The sequence below is a fragment of the Schistocerca gregaria genome, chromosome X, assembly GCF_023897955.1.
Source record: "Schistocerca gregaria isolate iqSchGreg1 chromosome X, iqSchGreg1.2, whole genome shotgun sequence".
NCBI lineage: Eukaryota > Metazoa > Arthropoda > Insecta > Orthoptera > Acrididae > Schistocerca > Schistocerca gregaria.
The window spans coordinates 466,140,280-466,166,472 of NC_064931.1; the positions used below are offsets into that span (position 1 = coordinate 466,140,280).

At 41.7% G+C, this 26,193-nt stretch overlaps 1 protein-coding gene across 4 annotated transcripts in view; it reads right to left on the reverse strand.

Annotated features, from left to right (window-relative positions):
• The window catches only part of LOC126299050 (serine proteinase stubble), a 419,426-nt gene that overhangs the window by 80,902 nt on the left and 312,331 nt on the right, over window positions 1-26,193 (reverse strand). The window lies entirely within an intron of this gene.

A 26,193-nucleotide genomic window follows, 5' to 3' on the forward strand; every position in this document is an offset into this window, starting at 1 on the left:
TGGAGCTTCATAAGTTAAGAAGGTGTGTGATGTAATTCTACTGGCTACAAAATCGAATAAAATTTACAAAGAATTTGGCAGAATGAGTCCAGTTGTCAGTATGACGCTACACCTCTTCTGGACTGGATGCGTGCACTGATGGGGTAGAGACGGGTGTCGTAAAAGCCGTTGTACCCTCTTCTGAAGCAAGCTCGCATACAACTCTTGTATTCGTCCTTGATAGCTGTATACTGGCACTGGGATGGAGTTGGCATCCAAGCTGGTCCCATATATGTTCTATTGTGGACAGATATGGCTATCTCGATGGCCACAGAACAACTTCAACATTGTACTTACAGTTTATAGAGACACATGCCACGTATGGACGAGCATTGTCCTGTTGAAAAATGGCACCACGATACTGTCGTTTATAGGTAATACACGAGAACTCAGGCTGTCCGTAATGTACCGTTGTGTCGTCAGAGTTGCCTCGAACACTGTCATCAGCGACCTGAAGTCATACTCAATAACTCCCCAAATGATGACGCCAGGAGTAACATGTAAGAATTAGATCTCTCTCCAGGTCGCCTCCATACCCGCCGACGATGGTCACTCGGGGTACTTCAGAATCGACTTACTCCCAGTTCGAGCGTCACGGCACAAGCGTGCGTTAGCGATCTCGGCCACGGAGCCAGGTCAATGGTACAGGAAGACACCAGATGTAGCGGGGCTTCCATAACTTGTTCTCGGATGGCAGGAGCAGATGTGAAGGGATTACGATGTGTTTTGTGCACAATGCGGCGACCTTTCCTTGTGGTCGACCGGAACCCTGACGACAAGGATGCCTGCCCTCCCGTTCCCATGAAGTCTAACATCGGGCCAATGTCATACCCAAATGACCGATAACTCTGGATACTGCACGATTCTCGCCAAACCGAGACCCACAATGAGACCCAATTCAAACTCTATCAGCTACTTATATCTCCTTCTCAGACGAGTACGCTACATCTCCATTCCTTCACAGCGATCACCCAACGTCTAATTTTTATCATTCCTCTTGTACACCCTACCAAGCTTTGTAACAACACTAAATACGAACAGAAATAATGGAATCTGGTGATTGTTCAACCCGTCATAGTGAACTGCAGCTCCAATCAGTGCACAGTGTATACAGTGTGTACGTGTACGAAGTTACACTGACATCCGACCATGCCTTGATACAACTATTACTATTCTGCAAAGTAGATGTTTTATGTTGACAACACACTCATGGGCAGTGGAATAAGTGACAGATGCTCAGCTGGAGAGAGTGAAATGAGGAGTGAAATAACTCGGCGTTTCATGTAACTGGGATAAACAAAGACTTTGTACTGACTGACGGAATGACAGTCGAGATCCGGATGGGTATGCGCACCTGATCGCTGCCAGATCGTGGATGCCTGACTATTGACACTCTCAAAGTCACACACGAATTGCCACCGTGACAAGTGAACGCCGCGACAACTTCAATTTGCTATAAATCGTGTCGTTAGATTCAAACGCAGTGGGCCATAACGGGTTGTGACTGAGCTCGCCATGAATTTCAATAGCGGATAGACGAGCAGCCCAGCAGCAAACAGCTCGCGACTTCTGTAGTGGAAAACAACATCAGGTGAGCAGCCATATCATCTACAACCGTCTAGACCAAGCGAGGTGGGGCAGTGGTTACCGCACTGGGCACGCATTCGGGAGGACGACGTTTCAAATCTCCGTCCCGCAAACCAGATTTGCGTTTTCCGTGATTTCCTCAATTCGCTTAAGGCAAATGCCGGGACGATTCGTTTGAATAGGCATGGCCGATTTCCTTCCTCAAAATTTCATAAACCGAATTTGTGCTCCGTCTCTAATGACCTAGTTATCGACGGGACGTTAAACTCTATTATTCCTTCCTTCCTTTCACAACCGTCCATTCCCTATGAGATACAAAAACCATCGCCCCATAAGTGTACCTCTGCTCACCGCACATATCAGGACTCAAAGGTTAGCAAGGACGCTGGGGCGTCATTAGTGGGAGCTCGAAGGATAGGAAAGGTTGCACGGTACACGTAGATACATGCCAATGGCAAGATATGTGTACGTCGAAAATAATACTTGCCAATAGAACATTGTTCAGTCATGTTGTGGAGTTGTTCTCGTGTGTTGTGGGCGATGCATTGAAAAATGGTACCACGATACTGTCGCATTAGAGGTAATACACGAAAACTAAGGATGTCCGTAATGTACCGTTGTGTCGTCAGAGTTGCCTCGATCACTGTCAGCAGTGACCTGAAGTCGTACTCAATAACTCCCCACACGATGACGCCAGGAGTAACATGGAAGAATGAGATCTCTCCCCAGGTCGCCTCCATACCCGCCGACGATGGTCATTCGGCGTGCTTCAGATTCGGCTTACCCCCAGGTGAAATAGAACCCTTGATACGTGTACTATCTTCTCTCACCGAGGAACGATATAGGAACGACTGTAGAATCATTTGCATACGTTTGCTCTGCTGTAGCACTAACCTCCACTCTGCCTCCCTTCCGCAAGAGATGCATTCTTTATAAATATTTATAATTCAGTTGCTCAGAGCACAGTGTAAATGTACTTAAAAAAATGGTTCAAATGGCTCTGAGCACTATGGGACTCAACTGCTGTGGTCATTAGTCCCCTAGAACCTAGAACTACTTAAACCTAACTAACCTAAGGACATCACACACACCCATGCCCGAGGCAGGATTCGAACCTACGACCGTAGCGGTCACTCGGTTCCAGACTGAAGGGCCTAGAACCGCACGGCCACACCGGCCGGCTAAATGTATTTCGACATACCTTACAACAGACTTGATCTCTTGTACAGTGGTTTCACGAACATAGTTTAAATGCACTGAAGGAAATAGTATCTCTTATGTTGAAAATAGCATAAACTTTCGAGCTGGGAACCATTTAACCTGCTTCAAAAAGAACAGAAGTACCACAGTTTTTAATGTGTAACACTTCTTCAGTCCTACCACGCAAACTGTCATAAGAAGAACTACTGTGACTGACCAAAATATAATATAATTTCGTGTAAAAATGCACAAAGGTTAATAAAAGCATGTAAAATGATGAATTTGATTGTCGTACTCTTCTATTATCTTCTTCCTACGCCTCAACTCTCCATAGCTTCCCGGAGCTTTTGTCTTAAACATTTTTAGCTGGCACTAAAAGCAGTCATTTTTTTCGGTTGTCTGTTTATGCGTCTAGCCACGTATTCTGTACAAACAGCGCATGAGTGAACAACAGCTGGCTTTCTAATGTGACGTTTTTCACAAAATGATAGTACATTCCTGAACTCAAAACCATTTCGTAAAATGTAGCAGCAACAAAATCCTTGCACAGTCCTGAGAAATCAGATTTCATAAAATTTAATGATCTGGTATTCTCATTCACTTTCTACATGAAACTAAGAAAATAATTTACATGTGAGTACTCAAAAATAAAATCTCATATCAAGCTGATGATATTTCCAATAAAAAAAACTACGGAGCTTTTGTCACATAAGAAGTGCAGACCCATAAACCTCTCTAAAATTTTATTGAGTCAGGACATTTTTCGACAGAGATTAGACGGATCTGTTGTTAAACTACTTTACTGGCCTGTTTCACTACTTACATTTTCTGAAATATTTGTAAAGTAACGTACTCAAGAAAAGAGTGTCTTACCTTGGTAACAACATTAAACTATGCCAATCAGCGTTTGGTTTTCAGAAGGGTTACATACATGACAATACATCTTACTCATTGAATAACCAAATTTTACAAGGATTAAATAAGAAAAGAAACACCTTTCGATACTTTCTGCAACCTAACCAAGGTATTTAGCTGTGCAATCACAACTTTTGTTTAAAAATAGAGTTTTTATGAAGTTAATGGCATAGCTAACAAATGGCTCACATCATATCGTAAAAGAAGAACTCTGAATGTCATCTACCTAACTAAACAGCTGTCGACAGAACGTATTTTTCTGACTGAGGAAAATCACTGTACGAGTTCACAAACATTGACTGTTAGGTCCATTGTTGTTTCTCGTACGTTTACATCTATGGTTTACAACTATGAAAAGTAACATCGAACTTCCCGTTTAAAATGCATCTGGCAAAACCTTACAGAAGACAGGTCTTATAATCAGTCACAACAAATATATAGCAACAGAAGAAATTACAAATAATGTGTTTAAAAAGAATTTTGACTTGTCTTCTGCCACCGGTCGCTATATTAACTTTGTTGAAAAAATTCTAGATTTTAAATTAAATCAAATTAGATGTCTAAAGCACTGAAAAATTTAGTCAGTAAGGCAGAATTTTCAAAATTATTGGGTGTACATGGTGGTAAGAATTTACACAGAAGAAAGAAGAAAGGTATCTTCTTAAACAACTCAGCTCTATCACACTTCGCGTGAGTTCACTTGATAAAAATAAATGAGAGAAATAGGTAATAAGTTACCATACTTTGCTCGCTTTAATTCAATTACACCATGTGAAATTATGTCCTGGAAAAATTCATTTTAAGCAAGAAAGTTTCGTTTCAAAAGAGCGTGCCGCAATTATTGTAGTCCTTCATTATAGTCTTGCAGACAAATATTTAACCACAGCGTCGAAGTAAATACTGTATCTCATGAAATTATAGCTCAGAAGGAATAATAACTTCCATGATTACAATACCAGAAGAAAAAAGTACATTCAGCATTCTTACTTAAGCTTATAAACGGTGAATAAGACTATTAGGAAAATCTTTGATTACTTACCTAACGATGGTAAATACACTCCCGGAAATGGAAAAAAGAACACATTGACACCGGTGTGTCAGACCCACCATACTTGCTCTGGACACTGCGAGAGGGCTGTACAAGCAATGATCACACGCACGGCACAGCGGACACACCAGGAACCGCGGTGTTGGCCGTCGAATGGCGCTAGCTGCGCAGCATTTGTGCACCGCCGCCGTCAGTGTCAGCCAGTTTGCCGTGGCATACGGAGCTCCATCGCAGTCTTTAACACTGGTAGCATGCCGCGACAGCGTGGACGTGAACCGTATGTGCAGTTGACGGACTTTGAGCGAGGGCGTATAGTGGGCCTGCGGGAGGCCGGGTGGACGTACCGCCGAATTGCTCAACACGTGGGGCGTGAGGTCTCCACAGTACATCGATGTTGTCGCCAGTGGTCGGCGGAAGGTGCACGTGCCCGTCGACCTGGGACCGGACCGCAGCGACGCACGGATGCACGCCAAGACCGTAGGATCCTACGCAGTGCCGTAGGGGACCGCACCGCCACTTCCCAGCAAATTAGGGACACTGTTGCTCCTGGGGTATCGGCGAGGAGCATTCGCAACCGTCTCCATGAAGCTGGGCTACGGTCCCGCACACCGTTAGGCCGTCTTCCGCTCACGCCCCATCATCGTGCAGCCCGCCTCCAGTGGTGTCGCGACAGGCGTGAATGGAGGGACGAATGGAGACGTGTCGTCTTCAGCGATGAGAGTCGCTTCTGCCTTGGTGCCAATGATGGTCGTATGCGTGTTTGGCGCCGTGCAGGTGAGCGCCACAATCAGGACTGCATACGACCGAGGCACACAGGGCCAACTCCCGGCATCATGGTGTGGGGAGCGATCTCCTACACTGGCTGTACACCTCTGGTGATCGTCGAGGGGACACTGAATAGTGCACGGTACATCCAAACCGTCATCGAACCCATCGTTCTACCATTCCCAGACCGGCAAGGGAACTTGCTGTTCCAACAGGACAATGCACGTCCGCATGTATCGCGTGCCACCCAACGTGCTCTAGAAGGTGTAAGTCAACTACCCTGGCCAGTAAGATCTCCGGATCTGTCCCCCATTGAGCATGTTTGGGACTGGATGAAGCGTCGTCTCACGCGGTCTGCACGTCCAGCACGAACGCTGGTCCAACTGAGGCGCCAGGTGGAAATGGCATGGCAAGCCGTTCCACAGGACTACATCCAGCATCTCTATGATCGTCTCCATGGGAGAATAGCAGCCTGCATTGCTGCGAAAGGTGGATATACACTGTGCTAGTGCCGACATTGTGCATGCTCTGTTGCCTGTGGTTCGGTCAGTGTGATCATATGATGTATCTGACCCCTGGAATGTGTCAATAAAGTTTCCCCTTCCTGGGACAATGAATTCACGGTGTTCTTATTTCCATTTCTAGGAGTGTATATACACGCAGTAAAATTTTACACCAAGTTAAAAATTTCCTCATGGATAATTATTTGTAGCCCTCAGAATAATTGTTATTCGGAAACTTGTAGCTTATTTAGTGCAAAAGTATTGCATACTTACTTTCTTTCCTAATCAAGGCATATTTTTACGAAATTTTTACGAAGTCTCAGACGGTGTTCAGGAAAGATAGATTAGGCAGAATTGGTGGTGGAGTGTTTGTGTCTGTCAGTAGTGGTTTATCTTGTAGTGAAGTCGAAGTAGATACTCCGTGCGAATTGGTGTGGGTGGAGGTTATACTTAACAGCCGAATTAAGTTAATAATTGGCTCCTTCTACCGACCCCCAGACTCCGATGATACAGTTGCGGAACTGTTCAGAGAAAGTTTGAGTCTCGTAACAAATAAATACCCCACTCATACGGTTATAGTTGGTGGGGACTTCAACCTACCCTCGGTATGTTGGCAAAAATACTTGTTCAAAACCGGTGGTAGGCAGAAAACGTCTTCCGAGATTGTCCTAAATGCATTCTCCGAAAATTATTTCGAGCAGTTAGTCCACGAACCCACGCGAATTGTAAATGGTTGCGAAAACACACTTGACCTCTTGGCCACAAACAATCCAGAGCTGATAGAGAGCATCATGACTGATACAGGGATTAGTGATCACAAGGTCATTGTAGCTAGGCTCAATACCATTTCTTCCAAATCCATCAGAAACAAACGCAAAATAATTTTATTTAAAAAAGCGGATAAAGTGCCACTAGAAGCCTTCCTAAAAGACAATTTCCATTCCTTCCGAACTGACTATGTGAATGTAGACGAGATGTGGCTCAAATTCAAAGATATAATAGCAACAGCAATTAAGATATTCATACCTCATAAATTGGTAAGAGAGGGAACGGATCCCCCGTGGTACACAAAAAAGGTCCGAACGCTGTTGCAGAGGCAACGGAAAAAGCATGCGAAGTTCAGAAGAACGCGAAATCCTGAAGATGGGCTAAAATTTACAGACGCGCGAAATTTGGCACGTACTTCTATGCGAGATGCCTTTAATAGGTTCCACAACGAAACATTGTCTCGAAATTTGGTAGAAAATCCGAAGAAATTCTGGTCGTATGTAAAGTACACAAGCGGCAAGACGCAGTCAATACCTTCGCTGCGCAGTGCCGATGGTACTGTTGTCGACGACTGTGCCGCTAAAGCGGAGTTATTGAACGCAGTTTTCCGAAATTCCTTCACCAGGGAAGACGAATGGAATATTCCAGAATTTGAAACACGAACATCTGCTAGCATGAGTTTCTTAGAAGTAGATACCTTAGGGGTTGCGAAGCAACTCAAATCGCTTGATACGAGCAAATCTTCAGGTCCAGATTGTATACCGATTAGGTTCCTTTCAGATTACGCTGATACTATAGCTCCCTACTTAGCACTCACATATACAACCGCTCGCTCACCGATAGATCTGTACCTACAGATTGGAAAATTGCGCAGGTCGCACCAGTGTTCAAGAAGGGTAGTAGGAGTAATCCATTTAACTACAGACCTATATCATTGACGTCGGTTTGCAGTAGGGTTTTGGAGCATATACTGTATTCAAACATTATGAATCACCTCGAAGGGAACGATCTATTGACACGTAATCAGCATGGCTTCAGAAAACATCGCTCTTGTGCAACGCAGCTAGCTCTTTATTCGCACGAAGTAATGGCCGCTATCGACAGGGAATCTCAAGTTGATTCCGTATTTCTAGATTTCCGGAAAGCTTTTGACACGGTTCCTCACAAGCGACTTCTAATCAAGCTGCGGAGCTATGGGGTATCGTCTCAGTTGTGCGACTGGATTCGTGATTTCCTGTCAGGAAGGTCGCAGTTCGTAGTAATAGACGGCAAATCATCGAGTAAAACTGAAGTGATATCAGGTGTTCCCCAGGGAAGCGTCCTGGGACCGCTACCGTTCCTGATCTATATAAATGACCTGGGTGACAATCTGAGCAGTTCTCTTAGGCTGTTCGCAGATGATGCTGTAATTTACCGTCTAGTAAGGTCATCCGAAGACCAGTATCAGCTGCAAAGCGATTTAGAAAAGATTGCTGTATGGTGTGTCAGGTGGCAGTTGACGCTAAATAACGAAAAGTGTAAGATGATCCACATGAGTTCCAAAAGAAATCCGTTGGAATTCGATTACTCGATAAATAGTACAATTCTCAAGGCTGTCAATTCAACTAAGTACCTGGGTGTTAAAATTACGAACAACTTCAGTTGGAAGGACCACATAGATAATATTGTCGGGAAGGCGAGCCAAAGGTTGCGTTTCATTGGCAGGACACTTAGAAGATGCAACAATTCCACTAAAGAGACAGCTTACACTACACTCGTTCGTCCTCTGTTAGAATATTGCTGCGCGGTGTGAGATCCTTACCAGGTGGGTTTGACGGAGGACATCGAGAGGGTGCAAAGAAGGGCAGCTCGTTTTGTATTATCGCGTTATAGGGGAGAGAGTGTGGCAGATATGATACACGAGTTGGGATGGAAGTCATTACAGCATAGACGTTTTTCGTCGCGGCGAGACCTTTTTACGAAATTTCAGTCACCAACTTTCTCTTCCGAATGCGAAAATATTTTGTTGAGCCCAACCTACATAGGTAGGAATGATCATCAAAATAAAATAAGAGAAATCAGAGCTCGAACAGAAAGGTTTAGGTGTTCGTTTTTCCCGCTCGCTGTTCGGGAGTGGAATAGTAGAGAGATAGTATGATTGTGGTTCGATGAACCCTCTGCCAAGCACTTAAATGTGAATTGCAGAGTAGTCATGTAGATGTAGATGTAGATGTAGATCCGTAAACGGGAAAGTGCAGTCATATTTCAATAACAATTACACTAATAATTAATCAGTTTATTCGTTCATTCGATGTATCATTAAGTCGACCCAGGAAACATGTAACAAACTAATTAATTGCTAAGTGACTGTCACAATTCCTTTTAAGCTTTTATTCCAGCAAGATAATACCCAACTACATGTTACTTCCACACAGTATAGCAGAAATCGCTTCTTCCACGGCCTTTCCAAGCAGGTGTGTACCGTGAGACGTGAGAGACGGTGTCGAGTTAGTAATAAAAAAAAAGACCATAGAGATTTGTTTCATGAACAACAGCGATCATTCATACTTTCGGAAGAAAGGAAAGATGATAATCGTTTAACGCCTTTTGGAAACAAGATTATTAGGGACGGAGCTCAGTTTCCATTCGGATTATGATGGGAAACGAAATCAGCCGTGTCTTTTCCAAAGCAACCATCCTACGTGTGGCATTTAGAAACTGTTGTAATCTTTCAGAAGCGGCGTTTCTTCCCCAACAATGTACAGAGAAGGTATTGCACCAAGTGATTTTCACTTTTTCCCGATATTTAATCGTTGAAAGTGTTTCGTAAACGGTAATGAGGTTCAAGAGGTGGCAATAATATGTTTGAGAGAGCAGGCGAAACATTTTTGTGACGTCGCAATACACAAAAGGTATGGAAATTGGTGGTGATTATGTGGAAAGGAAATAAAGGATCGTTTTTGGCATACATCACGTTAATATGGAAATACTGTCTGTGTACTGTATATTTATGAGCCGGATAACTCTCGTAAAATCGCACTACTAAAGGGAACTGCAGTTATCAGAATATAGAGGTTAAACAAAAAGCTGACGTGTTATTATGACATTGTAACAGAATCCGGGACGAGAATACGTTTACAATGGACAAAGAGGAGGACAGGCCGCTGACAGCTCGGGATCCTATAGCGAACAAAGAACTGAATCGTGCCTCCGAGGCACAGAGCACGCACGCAGATAGATGGCTGCAGGCCCCTTCTCAGCACTGTCCGCTTCACAGGCGATCGATCCTGCAATCACTCGCAACGAGAGCTTACCGCAACAGTGCTTCAAAGAATACGGAAGCGGAAACAAAGCACCTAAATACGTCGTTGCCGGCGGGAGCTTGCAATACGGCGTAGAACCAGCGCCCCCAAGAAGAAGAGTTGTGGCTAGTTAGAGGCCTCTGGTCTGCCAGGGGCTAAACGTATTCAGTACTTAATTAGCGTTACAAACGCCGTCGCTCTTGTACCTCTTGTATCGTCTTATTGTTAGATAAGAGAACAGAAAGACGGTTGAATCATATGCTGCGTAGTATGCGGACTCAAGAATGTGTGTCTTGTGCAATAAAATGCAGCTGTAAGAAATTACAGGCAACCAATCTGACATTAAAGGTTAGACTGAACGCTTTCGAATCACCGTATTTCACTGACGGAAAGGCATTTCTAAAATATTTTCGGTGTACTTCATTTGTATTTTTTAACAATCGCTTCCTTTTGAAGACTGTACGGCCAGAAGTAGCAGATAAAGGAGCCACTGACAAACCTTAACAATAAACTGATCAACGAGGTGGAACTCAGTTTTGGGAAAACAACGAACAGTGAGAAACACGTGAATTTGTGCTTCTGCGGTGTATCGACTGTTCATGAGGTATTCGGAAATGCCGCAGGGCATTTTTTCGTCTGGCTGTGCGAAGATTTACTCAAAAGCAGAAATTTCGACAGTTACTGCCAACTATTCGAAAAACGTTGAGAAAGGCCATCCACATATGTGGAAGCCCATAATCCCTTGAACAGACACAGAATTTATTCCCCTAAATTCGCATGGGAACTGGCACTCGCTTTGTTAAGACGGCTTAAGTCATAAGGATCACACAGGCACGCGAAAATCTCTGCCGACAACTGTTGCTACAACGACAGCTGCGTCGTCTCTAATCTTTGACTTTAGTTTGTAATTCTTAAAGTGTTAGTGTTATGTTTAACTAAAGCGTTAAAGAAAACTTACTTGCGTTTTACTTGGCTTATGTCATCTGTTCTGCTCTTCTAGTCTGTGTTAATTGTGCAACTGGTGTCACGTCATTGCTCTAGTGTTGCCGGGATGTTTCACAAATCGTAGAGTTTCCATTATTTATGAACGCCAATGTCCGATGTTTCTCTTAATTTTTATTTATACGTTCATTAAGCAGTAGTAACACAAGAACAATGAAACAACGGCGGTAGTCTTCGATGTAAGGTTGACAGATACACAAGTGCTAAAATACAAGGCAAATGGCTCTTGCGGTCCTTTCTCTGGCTTCGTGTGCACACAGAACGGACGAAAGGCAACACGAGATGAGCTGAGCAACTGCGATAATTATAGTGTGTCATCGTAAGGTAGTCGTTACCCTCCTTGTGTGTGCACTCGACGATCCTTCAGGGTTACTGCAGTGCTTTAGACTACGCCACTTTAATGATAGTGGTGAATAAAGGAGGTGTTATGCCAGTCACGAGATGAAGAGAAGGTTTGTGACAGTTATGAAATTTTGTCCGTTATGATTATCTGCGCTAAAATAAGAAATTAGCGAATGAATTATGTTTCCTTTCTGAGGCTATCAAAACTGATTCTCAGTCTCGCCTGGCGGTTATGTGAATAACCAGGAATGCAACAGCTAACAGCAGGGAATGCAATGCCACGGTAGCGAGCGCACGAATTAATGCAGTGAGGAGCATTGAGGTTGCGTGCGTTGTTACTGTTTTCCATTTATGTATAAACTGAATCACTCGGCGTAATGTTCTAAAACCGCAGACAAACGTTAAAATTCATATAAAATCTGATAGATCAGAGGCTCTGTCCTACCAGCGTTGTTGTAAGTATCGCTGCCCGAAGAGTACCATCCGCATTTCATCTCGATAATGAAGGAAAATAGGGTTCTGTAACATCTGTTATCTACGACTTAATTGCTCATATACGTTCCCAGCAGCTTTATAAATTGTCAAACTCGTGTTGATCTATCTGAAAGTAATTTTTGCAACCAACGAACCGGTGTAATTTTGACCTAATGAATATCTCTTTTCTGTTTCTGTGGTAATATGAATCAATTTTAATCTGTCGGTCAGAAACAGAACACTACACTGCTTTGAGGTCGTTCTCAACCATAGACCTTTGTACCTCAAATCGAAATTTTAAAAATATGATATATACCTGTAAATTTTCGTCAGAATTTGTTGAAAGATGGAGCTCATTCTACATCGCCGCCTCAGTAAGCAAGAGTATAGGTTAGAAGCGACTCTAAATATCAGGCGCAGAAGTCATAGTGATTTGTGTTCATATGGGTGAGAGACTGGGTTTTATAGGTGCTACAAACCTACGGATATATTGACAGGTGATGTGACTATTCTTACAAATATATATCTTCCGTAGCCGGGAGAAAGATGGTAATCGATTCAGATATAAAGTTTTCGCTTTTGCTCGAGAAAACTTTGAAACCTTTGCATACGCTTTCGTTCTAGGTTATTATGTTATCTACCAGCTTCAGTTGCTATATAACATTTGTTTTATGAACTGTCAATTTCTTTTCGTCCATCTGCTCTTGCTGCTTTTGAAATGGTTGCTTCTGCGTAGGATGATTTTACACTCCTAGTTATTTTACAAAGCATGGTAACGCTCATGACTTCCGGGCGAAACATATTACAATAATTACAGGACGCTAGGTTAATGTAAGCGCAGCAGTTTAAGAGAAACAAGACTGTTATTTTGTGTAATTTTGTACAGTGACAAGTGACACCGCAGGAATGTCCACAAATATATCATAATTCTATTCAGAAATCCAAATCTATCATAATTTCTGGATGTTTCCTCACTATGAGTTACCTTAAGCTTATTTACTATACGAATTACTCAAAGTAATTCACTCTAGATCTTCCCACATATTGTCTCCAGTTTTCTCTTTTTAGTTTAACATGTTGAAGTAATATATTAGGTTCATTAAGAGTAACTCAAGGAAAAGATTGTCAAGCAACGCAATAGTTTCGTCGTTGTACTTTACATGATTTTTCATTCATTCCGGAAAATTCTGTTATTCTTTCATCATTAGTATGTTCAAATTATCTTTCTCACTGGAATATCTGTCTTCGTGTTCTACCTGTGTCTGAACATCCCTCCATGGTTTTTATCCACACTTGCATACATGATTGGTGAATAAGCATGAGACGATAGTTTTTAATTAAATTTTCTTGATTTAAAGTTTTGAATTTATGTGTCGTATTTAAGCTGTGAAAACTTGCTTCGTACTGAGAAGCCCTAGTTTTAAATTTCGATCGCTACAGCACATCTTAGGTTCTCACTGTTCCACTACGCTGCTTCTGGAACAATGAAGCATCAGTACATCCTTTCGGCTGTTTACGAGAATTTTGCCTAAACATGGGTCATTTTGGAAACGTCCTGGAAGGGCACAAAGCCGTCGTTTCGATTCACTCTCATTGATGGGACCATTTGAGACCCATTTTGACACAGAACAAAACCGTTTTATGAGTCTCCATCTTTGGGTAGCAGTAATGATTCCCCCATACACCACAATGTAGAGCACTGACAACCTGTGCTGACTGTTCGATGTTTGTTCTGGTGCACCAACCCGCGACGTTAAAATTATGTTCCTCTCGTTAGACACGGGATGACGTAGTAAAAGTATCTTATTTCAGTTCTTACGTTCTTCATCAGTGAGGGCAGTTTCAGATAAAACTGAATTCCATACGTAGAGTACGAGAAATAAGTATATCAATGCGTTAAAAATGTTTGTTGTACCGCGACTCGAAGCCGCACGTTGCCTGTCGCGAGAATGCTCTGCTATCGGGAAACGTCTTCCCCTGCCCTTCAGAGCACTCCTGCACAATTCCCTGCGCTATCAAAAGAATAGCTTGAAGACGACTCATAAGTTGTTTTCGTAATTAATCTTTCACTCAGCTGCAGAGTCAATACTGCAGCGAAATTTGAGAGGATTCAGAGTGTATGCTGGTACGTCATACTGTTTGAAACTGTTAAGAACTTTCATTACAGTTATCTCTTCGCTGCACAGAGAAAAGTTCGTTCAAGCGTACAAACCTGGTTGCTAGGCGCAACTGAAAATTCAGATGGAATTATTTCGTCGATGATCTTCGGGACGAAGACACATAGCTACACAACGAAACAAAGAAAAATGGAATGAGAACGAAAAGAATTCGAGGGATCATGTTTGTCACCTAGGAGGTAACCATACAACCAGCAATAGATACAGTGATTATTGCAGGCAGGATGGCTTCCACGGTGTACTCTCTTTGACGTGGACTCGGTAAGCTGGGAACCAGTCAATGTTACAAGATACTGATTGGTCCTGTCAGACTTCGTGACTTTTGCAAGTAACACAAGTGACGATAAGTTAACATTTTAATAACTATTACCTATTAAGTTTATTAAAGTATTCTAACCAAGAACTGCAAAATGAGTGTTCGAGGGTGACAAGTTCTGGTGTCCACCAATTTGTCTTTTCGAAAATGTCACTTTATGGCAAATGATTATAGACGCTAGTAATCTCTGATCGGAAAACAGTGGATAGCCTCACTTCCTTTCTACTCGTGGCCGACCGTTAACTTTCCAGTCTACCAGTGGCCGATCCTTACGCAAATAGTGCATACTGAATTCTTAATAGACAACGCAAAAGAGTGCAGCTAATCTCTGTTTCAGTTACTTTATTTGAGCAGGTATGAGACACTACAGTACTATCGAAATTCGCCATTTCTTCTAAAGCAAATGTGGTGGGTTCACAACGGAGAAAATATCTTGAATGGTCGGCTTGGTTAAACCAAATTTCTTAACAACTACTATTGTTGCGAGGGGCATTGGGATATAATGGGGTCGCTCTTTATGAGGAGCTGCCCGGTCATTGTAACGTACTATTCTTAGCTCCCTTGCACAGTCACTGTGCTAACTGGTCTGCTGGTAGCACTTTGGAACTCACGACTGATTCCTACCACCGATTTCGTGCGATTTTTTACAACTAGCCTCCTCAATGCTCGACGTTCCCCGTTCGTCAGTACTAGAGGCCCTCACTGGTCTGCCGGCCGGTGACGCCGAGCGGTTCTAGGCGCTTCAATCTGGAACCGCGCGTCCGCTACAGTCGCAGGTTCGAATCCTGCCTCGATCATGGATGTGTGTGATATCCTTAGGTTGGTTAGGTTTAAGTAGTTCTAAGTTCTAGGGGACTGATGACCTCAGAAGTTAAGTCCCATAATGCTCAGAGCCATTTGAACCATTTTGATTTTTTCTGACTGGTCTTGGGTTAGCTGTGCCTGCTCATTCGCGTTTACATTTCGCAATCACATCACCAACAGTCGACTTGGGCAGCTTTAGAAGAGCTGAAATGTTCCTGATGGATTTGTTACTTAGTAACATCCAATGACAAGGCCACGTTCGAAGTCACTTAGCTATGCTGACCACCCCATTCTGCATTTACTGCTTTTTTACTGACAACAGAAAACTTCTCGCCTTCTTTTACATGGGCAGGTCCGCCTTTCGTGACGCCTAGTGGTCAATTCCACATTATATCTGGGTATGTGGGTATTTTTATCGATTGAATTACGAGGAGGACGACGATACAGGTGCCTGCTGAAAAATAATACCTCCGGATCTATGTCAAAATTCTTCATGATTCTTAAATAAAAAAATTATTATAATTCCACAACTTTATTCTAAATGTCTGCACATTTTTTCTTAATATAGTCACCCTGGCGATGAACACGTTTCTCTCAACGAGACACCAGTTTGTCGATAGCGTCACTGTAGAATGTTTGACTTTGTTGACAGAGCCATAACTTCACCTCTGCTTGCACCACTTCAACGTTAAGTCTTTAAAGGTGTTCATTAAGTACCGGGAACAGATGAAAATCGGATAGGGCAAAGTCGGTGCTGTATGGCGGATGATCGATGACAGTGAACCAGAGGCCTGGAATTGTTGCAAATGTCACAGCGTTAATGTGCGGTCTGGCGCTGTCATGCTGGAAGAGAGGGTGCTCCATGTGTGGGCGAACTCTTCAAGCTGGAAACTCGATTATAGCGCCCTGTTTCTCACACTGCGACATAGTTACGTTACACGCCGCCATGTTCCACGCTAGCGGCAGAGTACTCAAATATGTAGACATTAAGAGTAAATATTTAGAATGTTAATAAAATTTGTTTGATTTAAAATACTTTATAAGCGTTTTCATTTAAAAAAAATAGGAGTTATTACTTTTAAGCATATCATCAAGTGTACTTTGCATGGTACTACATTAGTGAAGCGATATAATCCTTTAAGTACTCTTTTTTCGCAGACTCACAGTTCTGCACTTGAGAACGTTGAAATTGCAATCGTGCACTTTGAAAGTCAATATAGCTGATGGCGACTATGAAATCTTTTGTTTTAGACAACATTATGACTGTGGGGAAAATATAATAAGTAGAACGACTGTTCCGTAGGCGACCTTCTTTAGTGGATAACTGCACTTTCTTATTACTGACCCGATAAATCTACGTCTGGCAAAGACGCTCTCGTCGCTAATTAGCGTGGTCGTTACAACTACAGCTGCTCCAGAAAGATACTGCATACTTGACACTTGACGGTTGCCGATCACTTGTCAAATAATATCGGGTCTTTCCGTTTACTGAGTGTATTACAATCCATTTATTTAGGTTTACCGTCAGCTGCTAATACTCTAGCAATCGTATTGAAACCAACCATTGAAGTGATATGTAGTTCACTTTACTTTCGAACAGTCATTTATTTGTTTTTGCTAGATAAATCCAGTCAATCAATGTGGAAATCTGCAAGATTAATTTGAAACCTTTCAAGGTAAGCTTTTATAGAATCGTTCTTCCCACTGACATGCTTGTTCCTCAGACATCTTGTAAGTCACCAGGAATTTTGGCTTGTTTGTGAGTAATTCATACGGGATACTCTATTGTGTAGAATAAAAAAAAACAAGAATTACGTGTTGAAAAATTGGTTCTTACGAGGGATGATTGAAATAAGATCATCTCTTTTCAGTAGGTGTATCACAATTTGTACGAAATCGATTTTTCGTCAGTACTGTTACTTATTAAGCTTAACGCTGAAGTGATTGGATCAAAGTTGAACGTATTTTGTCATTTGAAATGGGCAAAAGTCCTGCTACTGTCCAAAACATAATAGGATTAGTGACTACCAGTATGGTATTTTCAGATGTGATGGTGGTATGAAGTTCACAAGTTATTCATTGTAGTAATTCACTTCAAAAATTTGCCGTTAGTGCTCAGAAAGGGTGCGAGAAGTGATGGAGGTAGGTTTCGAAAGAAAAGCAGGAAATGTAATAATGTAAGGAACACTGAAAATTGCTAAATACTTGGAAAATAATTTCATCATCTTCTTAGTTGTCCAGAACCAATCCATAAGCTGGAATTCTCAAACACTCATGAAAATTACCTGGGAGTACCATAGAAACAGAGGAGTAATTAATACCTTAAAAACATAAAGTTAGTAGAGAAGACTACTACAGCGGGACTTTTGAAATGATTCCCACCAAAATAAAAAAGAGCTAGAATTAATCTTTGAAGAAATCTGGAGAAAAGAAAACTCGCGTGAGAGTGAAAGGTATCCCTGATAATTTCTCTACACACGGAAGGGAATAAACAAGACGTTAACAGATACACAGGAATTTCCTTCCTACCAGTAGCATATAAAATGTTTTCCCCGATTTTGCTGAACAGGGTAGAAACGACACTGGACAGTCATTTAGGTGAATATCAAGGTGGTTTTAGGATGGTCGCCACAGATTACTGACTTCAAGAACTGTTTTTTGATTATTTTTTTTTTAGTCATCAGCCTTGTGACTGATTTGATGCAACCCGCTTTGGGACTCAGTTTCGTGAAACACTAGGAGACGTAGTATTTACAGTGAAATTTATGGTAGAAGTGCATCAGCCCTTCGAAATAAACACACTTGTACGCCAAGATGATGACCTATCATCAGTTACTTTTAATGGCGTTCTAGAAAAAATAGTGAGAATATAAAATGAAAAAGTGAATGAATATAAGATTTTTTCAGTAAGGTTGAGGAAAGGAAACAAGAACATTGGAATAAACTCTCTGGCATTTGCAGATGATTTTGCTGTACTTTCTGAAAATGTGACATCTGCTGTAACGCAAATTAATATTTTAGAAGAAACAGCCATTAGAATTGGAGTAAGAATTTCTGCAGAGAAGACCAAATGTTTTACAGACATTAAAAATACAACGAAATTTCTGAAAAAAATATTGGCCAAATTGAAAAGGTTTTGTGCTTATATTGGGGAGATAATCCAAGAAAATGATCTGGAAAAAGCTGCTATAGAGGAAATGATACATAAAATGGGAAGGGCATATGGCATGCCCAAAGATTTTTACAACAAAAATGTCTCTCTAAAAATGCAAAAATAAGGCATTACAATACAGTAGTGAAGCCAGAATGCCTGTATGCAAGCGAAAGTCTAGCATTATGCTATAATTCATATAAATTAGAAATACACGAAAGGCAAATCATTAGGAAACTATTAGACCCACGAAAAACTGTGGAAGGTTGGGAATAACGTAGTACTGATGACATTTATCGACACCTAGAAAACATATCGGAGGTAATGAGAAAAAGAAGACTGGTTTCTTCTAGACATTTATATCGACTGCAAGACAGCAGACTAACCAAATGGATAGTCAGATATTTGTGAGATGAGTAATTCATAACATAATGGATCCATGATGCAGAAAAGAAATTGTATAAATGCCGAAGAAACAACTGACAGAGAAGTGTGTGCGGAGAAAGTATTGAATACTGAAGGATTTCAAGGCAGCTGGTATGAAGTGGAAGAAGAATCATAGTTAATAGATGGTAGAGTACTGGAACAAAGAAAGTGAAAGACAAATAAGTAAATGAAATTTGTTCGTGGTCCTTAGTGGCCAGTTTAAAAAGAAGAAAAGATATAATAATTTCTCTTAGTAAATGTACTGGTGAAATTGTTGAAATGTATGCCCTGTTCTACAGATCAATCTAGAGTGCGTTGCAAAAAGTTGAATTGAAAAGAAACAGACAGAGAGAGAGAGAGAGAGAGAGAGAGAGAGAGATACTGTTGGTAATGAAGTAAGAGTAGATTGTCAAATGAAGAGTAATCAGTGAATAAAAAGGAGACTGCGCATGCCGAAGGGCTTTTTAGAAGACGTGTCTAACGGTGCGTCCCCACGAATCTGAAGTTAATAGCACATATAACTAAAATGCTACAAATAAGCGTGTGGTTTTTCGGGCCCGCACGAACAGACACTTTCACACAATCTGTGTTCTATAGATACAATATAGTATACTTCGTGGCAGGGGTTAGAAAAGTGGTTTCAACTATTTTAGGAATCATGCTGACCCGGTGGTTTCGATCGGTGTCCAAGGCTCACAATGTTAATGAACAATGGGATGCGTTCGTGTCGCTGCTGTCAGGCGATCCTATCTGGTAGTTGTTTACTCTGCGACGTGTTGATGAACATACATGCCACTAGAGAAGCCGTATCTACTGAGCTGTCAAGACGGCTCTGAACGTCTAGGAAACACGTGTCTGGGCACTGTCAACCTTGGGGGGAGGCTGTAGGAACATCAAACACGATTCAAAGCTGGCGGGGTCGTAATTGCTTTTCGTACCGCCACAATGCGGTTTGCTCCGCGTATAGCATCCGGGAACACATCCTTCCGCACAACGATCACATCCACATACATACTCCACACGCCACTGCATAGTGCATGGCGGATGGTACCTATATACCTATATTTATTTTCTGTCCCATTCGTTTACTGACCGAGGGAAGAACAACCGTCTACATGATTCTATACGTGCTCCAATCTCTCTTATCTTCTTCTCACGAACCCCACGCAAGATACACCAAGTCGACAGCTCAATGGCCGAGAAATCTTCTTCTAATACAGATTCTCTAAATTTACCCATAAAGGTTTCTCTTGAACTATGCTCTCTTTCTTCCAAGAATTCATTTTCCTAGCATTTCTGCTGCACTTTTGTATGGGCTATATTCACTTGTGACGAATCCTAGCTGCGCTTCTACGAATTCGTTCGATGTCTGTTGTTATGCCCAATTGCTAATACTCCAAAACAATTGAACAATACTTTAAAATTGGTCGCACCAGCGTCTTATATGCTACTTCCGTTACAGATGCATTACATTTTACCAGAAATTGTCCAACAAATCTTCCACCATTCTACACGATTTCTCAGTTTCATATCGCTTCTTGGTATTACCCCTAAATACTTACACGGTTTGACGAGTTCAAGATGATCACCACTAATATATCGGGTCCTTTCTCTTTATTACAGACATTATCTCACAATTACACATGTTTGAGGAGAGCTGCCATTCATTACACCAGGTGGAAATTTTATCGACGCACTACGAAGCCATTATCCGAATCGGATGGAAACTGGTGGATGTGATTGATGTACATGTACCGACAAATAAATGATTATACTTTCTGAAAAACTGGATGGTTTATTCACGAGAAAGATCTTCACAAATCGAGCAAGTCAGTAACTTAATGGTCCATCTTTGGCTCTTACACAAGCAGTTATTCAGCTTGGCACTAATTGATAGAGTTGTTGGACGTCCTATTGAGGGATATCGTGCCATATTCTGTCCAGATGGTGCGCTAGATCGTCAAAACCCCGTGTTGGTTGGAGGGCCCTGCCATAATGTTCCAAACGTTCCCGATCGGGGAGAGGTCCGGCGAACTTGCTGGCCAAGGTAGGGTTTGCAAGTACGAAGACAAACAGTAGAAACTCACATCGTGTGTGGGTGGACATTATCTTGCTGAAATGTAAACCCCGGATGGTTTGCCATGAAGGGCAACAAAACGGGTCTCAGAATATCTTCGACGTACCGCTGTGCTGTAAAGGTGCTGCGAATAACAACAAAAGAGGTCCGAAACCATCGTTCCAGGTTTTCGGGCCGTATGACGGGCGACAGTCAGGTTGGTACCTCACTGCTGTCCAGGGCGTCTCCAGTCACGTCTTCTCTGGTGATCGGGGCTCAGTTGTAAGAGGGACTCATCACTGAAGACAATTTTTCTCCATCCAGTGAGATCCCAGACCGAGACGTCCCGGATAGTAGTGGGGTACCCATCTGATTGTCGCTCGCCATACGTCCCGACAACCAGTAATAATTGTTTGAAACCCCTTTGGTTGTACGATTGTTATCCGCCATATCTTTACAGCACAGCAGTATATCGACGACATTATACGATCCTTTTTGTTGCCCTTCATGGCAAGCATTCCTGGTCTTACATTTCAACAAGATAATGCCCACCTATACACGACAAGAGTTTCTGGTGCTTGTCTTTATGCTTGCTAAACGCTACCTTGTCCAGCAAGGTCGAACGATCTCTCCACACTAGCGACGCTTGGAGCATTATGGGCAGGGCCCTCCAGTCAGCCAGGGATTTTGACGATCTAACACGCCAGATGGACAGAATTTGCCACGATTTTCCTCAAGAGGACATCCAACAACTCTGTCAATCAGTGCCAAGCCGAATAACTGCTCACATAAGGGCCAGAGGTGGACCAACGTGTTACTGGGTTGCTGCATTTGTGGATCTCTTTCTCATGAATAAGTGATCCATTTGTTTATCTGTATCTGTACATCACATCTACCGATTTCCGTCCCTTTCGGATAATTCCTTCGTGATAATTTTTTTTTCCCTTGGAGAGTATATTGAAACTATCACAGGTTTCGACTGCACTTCCTTGAGGCACATCCAATGTTACTTTCGTTTCTGTAGAGTATTCGCCATCCAGTGTAACGTACTAGCTCCTAATAGTCAAATATAAAATATTAATAGAAGCAGTATCATATTTGTGAATTTACTCCTTTCGGAAATCTAGCAAGACAGAATCTACAAATGAAACTGCTCTGCTATTTGGAAGATGTAGTGTGTGAATAAAGTGAACTGTGTTTCAGATGAGTGGTTTTTCCTTAATTCCAGGAGATTCAGTGAGATAAGCTTGTTAAATGCCACAATATTCAAAGTCTATCGATAAACCCTTGAGTTTATACTGCTAATGAGACTGTGTTGGTCTCGAACTTTGATTTTATCTTCTTTCAACGTAATTCGTAAGTCGCATAAGGTTTTCGGCTAATACGTTCAGTTTGTCGCTTTCTCTGTGATGCAGTACAACTGCAAGACAAGGATTTCTACTTTGCGCAACATTAGAGCTGTAGTCGCTTACGCGGCGACTCTAAAGAAATTTCTGGCCTCAGCAATAGCTGCTCCATTGGGTTGAAAGTTGCTTACGCCCACGTTCAAGAAACAATAATATTTCCAAGAATTATTCCTCATGCCACTTCGACATTTTTTACGAGGTTGTGCTGAAAAGTATTGCCTCTGAATTTTTTATTCTGTTGTCAATGTCGTTTGAGAAAATAATGTTGAACTTGAACTTAACTATATACTGATATAACGCTCATGCACTACTACCTCAATTTAATCCAGTGTCAGAATTCTAACAATGAGGAAACAAGAGATTGATGTAGCTTGGGATGAATTTCTCACTGTAAACGTTGATTTTGTAGTTATAGTCCAAGTTTACAACTTTTGTATCGGAACATTACTATCACTGATTCGTGTTAGTAGGCAGTCAAATTTCTCCCGGCGTAAAATATGTCAGTTATACAGATTGGTTTGTTGAGTTCAATATCGTCTTCGTTTTCTCTTTCAATTTCTTTTGAGCCAGTGCACACGAAACTCACGCATTTGAAACGAACCATTTTCCTTCATTTAAATTACAATAAGTTTTCATTTTTCACCTAACACTACCAGGTTGTGTAAAATAGAATTACAACATACATGATGTCTCAACTACGTCTTTGCAAGCCTCATGATTTTACGATTATTTACTCATTGAAAGCAACTGATGAAACCTGTACACGACTACGGGAAAGCCTCAGCTAAGATTTCAAATGTCGCCTTATGGACAGAGTTCTGGCAGAAGGAATGTTATAACACTTCAGACTATGTATTACGTGAATTAATATTTCAGATTCACTTTTCAAGGAGAAATAAATAGTATGCTACAGAAGTGCGAGAAAATGATTCAGAGAGTTTAGCAATCCCGTGATAGGCTTGTCCTCTAGGGAGCATTACACAGTGGTTAGGAGCCACGTCTGCGGGAGGACGTGCGATCACTTCCAACTGCTGCTCAGGGGCGTTAACCGCAAGTACGGGGAACTGCACGAAACCGCTTTCAGCCCACGGGCGACAACCAAAGGTAAAGTTGTTGGACGGGCACCGGAGGCTCTGTGGGCAGCATGGCAGGCTTGTCCTACCACAGCGCCTGCGCATCACAACCAGCACTCAGCTGATATACACCAATTTACATTTACAGGATGTAGCAGTCATAAACAATCGACTTATCGATGATCGTTATGAAAATTAGTCGCATGGGTCGCAGTGGTCAGAACACAGAAAAAAATGACAGCGTACTCGGAATGTTCGAGGCGTAACCAGACACTAGTTACAGAGCGTCACAAATTTCAGATTGCATTTTCGCGTTTTATGAGTGAGAGGTAACGGGAAATAAAAAAACTATCAATCTTTTCAATATTCTCCCACTTGTCTATAATTTCAGATTTTTCATCCGAACGTGGGCTGTAAACAAATTTTCTTGTAGAATAAAATATTCTGTTGAAATGGGAATCGAACTTAGCCGAAAGTCAGGTCGTTTCGATAACTATCTTTGGTCTAAGAAGTATCACTGGAGATAAGTAAAACAAAAGTTTGTTAAAAATGCACCTTTATCGAACCTATGAGAAAGATTGTATCTACAAAGATCAATTTTCAACAACGGTGCCGTTTTCCATCTGTATGAGAGGGCGCGTTCCTATAAGAATGTTCATACCTACATAGATTAATTTTAAAGAATTTCCCATTTGCAAGTTTAAGCATAATTACATCGAAATTTGTAGAACATGGCTGCGTGAAAATTACCAGACATAAAGAAAAAATGACAGGTATCAGTGGATAGAGCATCTTTCCAAGTTTAGATTCGTAATGCGCGCCATGGTATAGTTGCAGAACACACCACTAGAGAGCAGATGTGTCAGGACATGTAGATGAAGCATTCGCTCCGCATAGTCGCATCGAATTAGTTCGCGCTTGGACAACCCAATAAGCAGATTTCCAAAGCCGGCTGGTGCCGTTGTGTACGCACAAACGTCGCACTCATGTACTGACGCTTGTCGTGTCATAGACGGATATGAATCCCACTTCTCTAAGTGGTTACCAGACAATTTTGGGATGCACAGCAGATGAGACCTGTAGTGAGAATGGTGGAATGTAACGAAATAAAGCACCAATATTTGTGGCTCAAAATTTTCATTTCGTTATAGTTCCCTACGCAGCGAATGAAATATTTGAACTAATAAGACTGGTCACCTCCTGCGGGAGACAGGAATCAGTAATTATTATAGAAAACTTTTCAGTGTACTCACAACTGTTGTGTGAGAAATTTCTGGTTTGACTATCAGAGTGTTTATAGCCGCAATTTGCTAGCTTTTCCAGTTATTTATCCTCATATTTATTTCAAATTGCACTCTACGTTTTAGCGCTGGGAGTAATTAAAAGCTTTGTGTAGAAACTAAAGATTTAGCATGTCAGTGGAAGCGTTTCAGCAACAAAACAAGGCCAGTGATTCTTATACGTATCTAAACACACGATAGTTGATGTATGTATGGTGAGTCGCCTTATCAAAAAGGAGAGGAGGAAACTATTTAAGGATAAAAAGAAGACCATCACCATGCTATATGTTGGGAAAATCTCATAGAATATATTTAAACCATACAATGTGAAATTGAATTCCATGCACCAATTCGTCAGATTTAGCTTAAAGCATAAGGTGAGGAATAGGACAAGTAAACTGTAACTAGCGGGAGTATATAATACACAGTCTGTATCACATCACGCAAGGTACATGAGACAAACGGGAAGAACATTAAGCGACACGTTATGTAAAATGCAGTTATGGAATGTCTTTAGTAACCAAACACATACAGAAGCAGGCCACTCATTAAATGGCATTGAACAGGCTTCGGAGGTATTGCACAAGGCATAGAAAGGAAGAAAACTTACCCTGCCTGAAGAACTAGAAATATTAGTTCCTCTAGGTGGATTTGATAATATGATCAAAATGTCAACGGAAGAGGGCAGTAACGGACTCTTCAACGGATTCATGAATGTTTTTTTGGATTTAGCGGTAATACGAAATATGTAAGCAATTTTCACAGTTAACTATCGTCAATATTGTTTCTGCATGCCCCAACGGCGTCTCTGGACTAAGGTGACTGTTTAGTTGCCCGATGTTTACAGAGTGAGCGAGCTAACGGGGAGACAGATGGTGTGACGGGCAATCGGTGGTACTGCTATAGAAAAGAAACGATTTAATGAACGAGCGGTAGTTCCATGGACAGGGACAAGAGTCGCCGATTTTGAAGTAAGACCTTGACTTTATGTCCGAATAATTTTATATTATTTTATGACTGTTTTTATGCATTTTGAGGAGCATATTTATGATAGGTTAAAAACAGACAGCCAGATGAAGGGATGTTAGCTTACCAAAGGCATAGCTGTAAGTAACATTGTTAATATTTGTGTCGTATGCTAAGTAACTCAAAGCTTAGAGCTGACAGAAGATGTGAAAATCGCAGTCCTTGGAAATACTGAAAAGAAGATGATATAGTCATCAATACGAGAAGTCGCAACGCACGTTGTCTAGAGTCATAAGTACCCTGTAATTGGACTTAAGATGTTATGGAAGTTCTCGTGTTTGGGGGGGGGGGGGGGGGGGGACAGAGGGATGTCGAATCTATAATGGTTACTATACTTATCGAGCGGCACATTTACAACATTTTCGGAAGAATTAGCATAATTGAAAGTATAAATTAAGCAAGATACGGGACTTACTGCTCACTTAAGAACTCCTTAACAGCCCGAGGACACGGGATCAGACAAACATTGTGCCAAAGCAAAATTCAGTGTAAGATGATATGAATAGCAGGGAAACGTAATTGGGATACTGATTTCTCTCTCATCTCGTCTATAA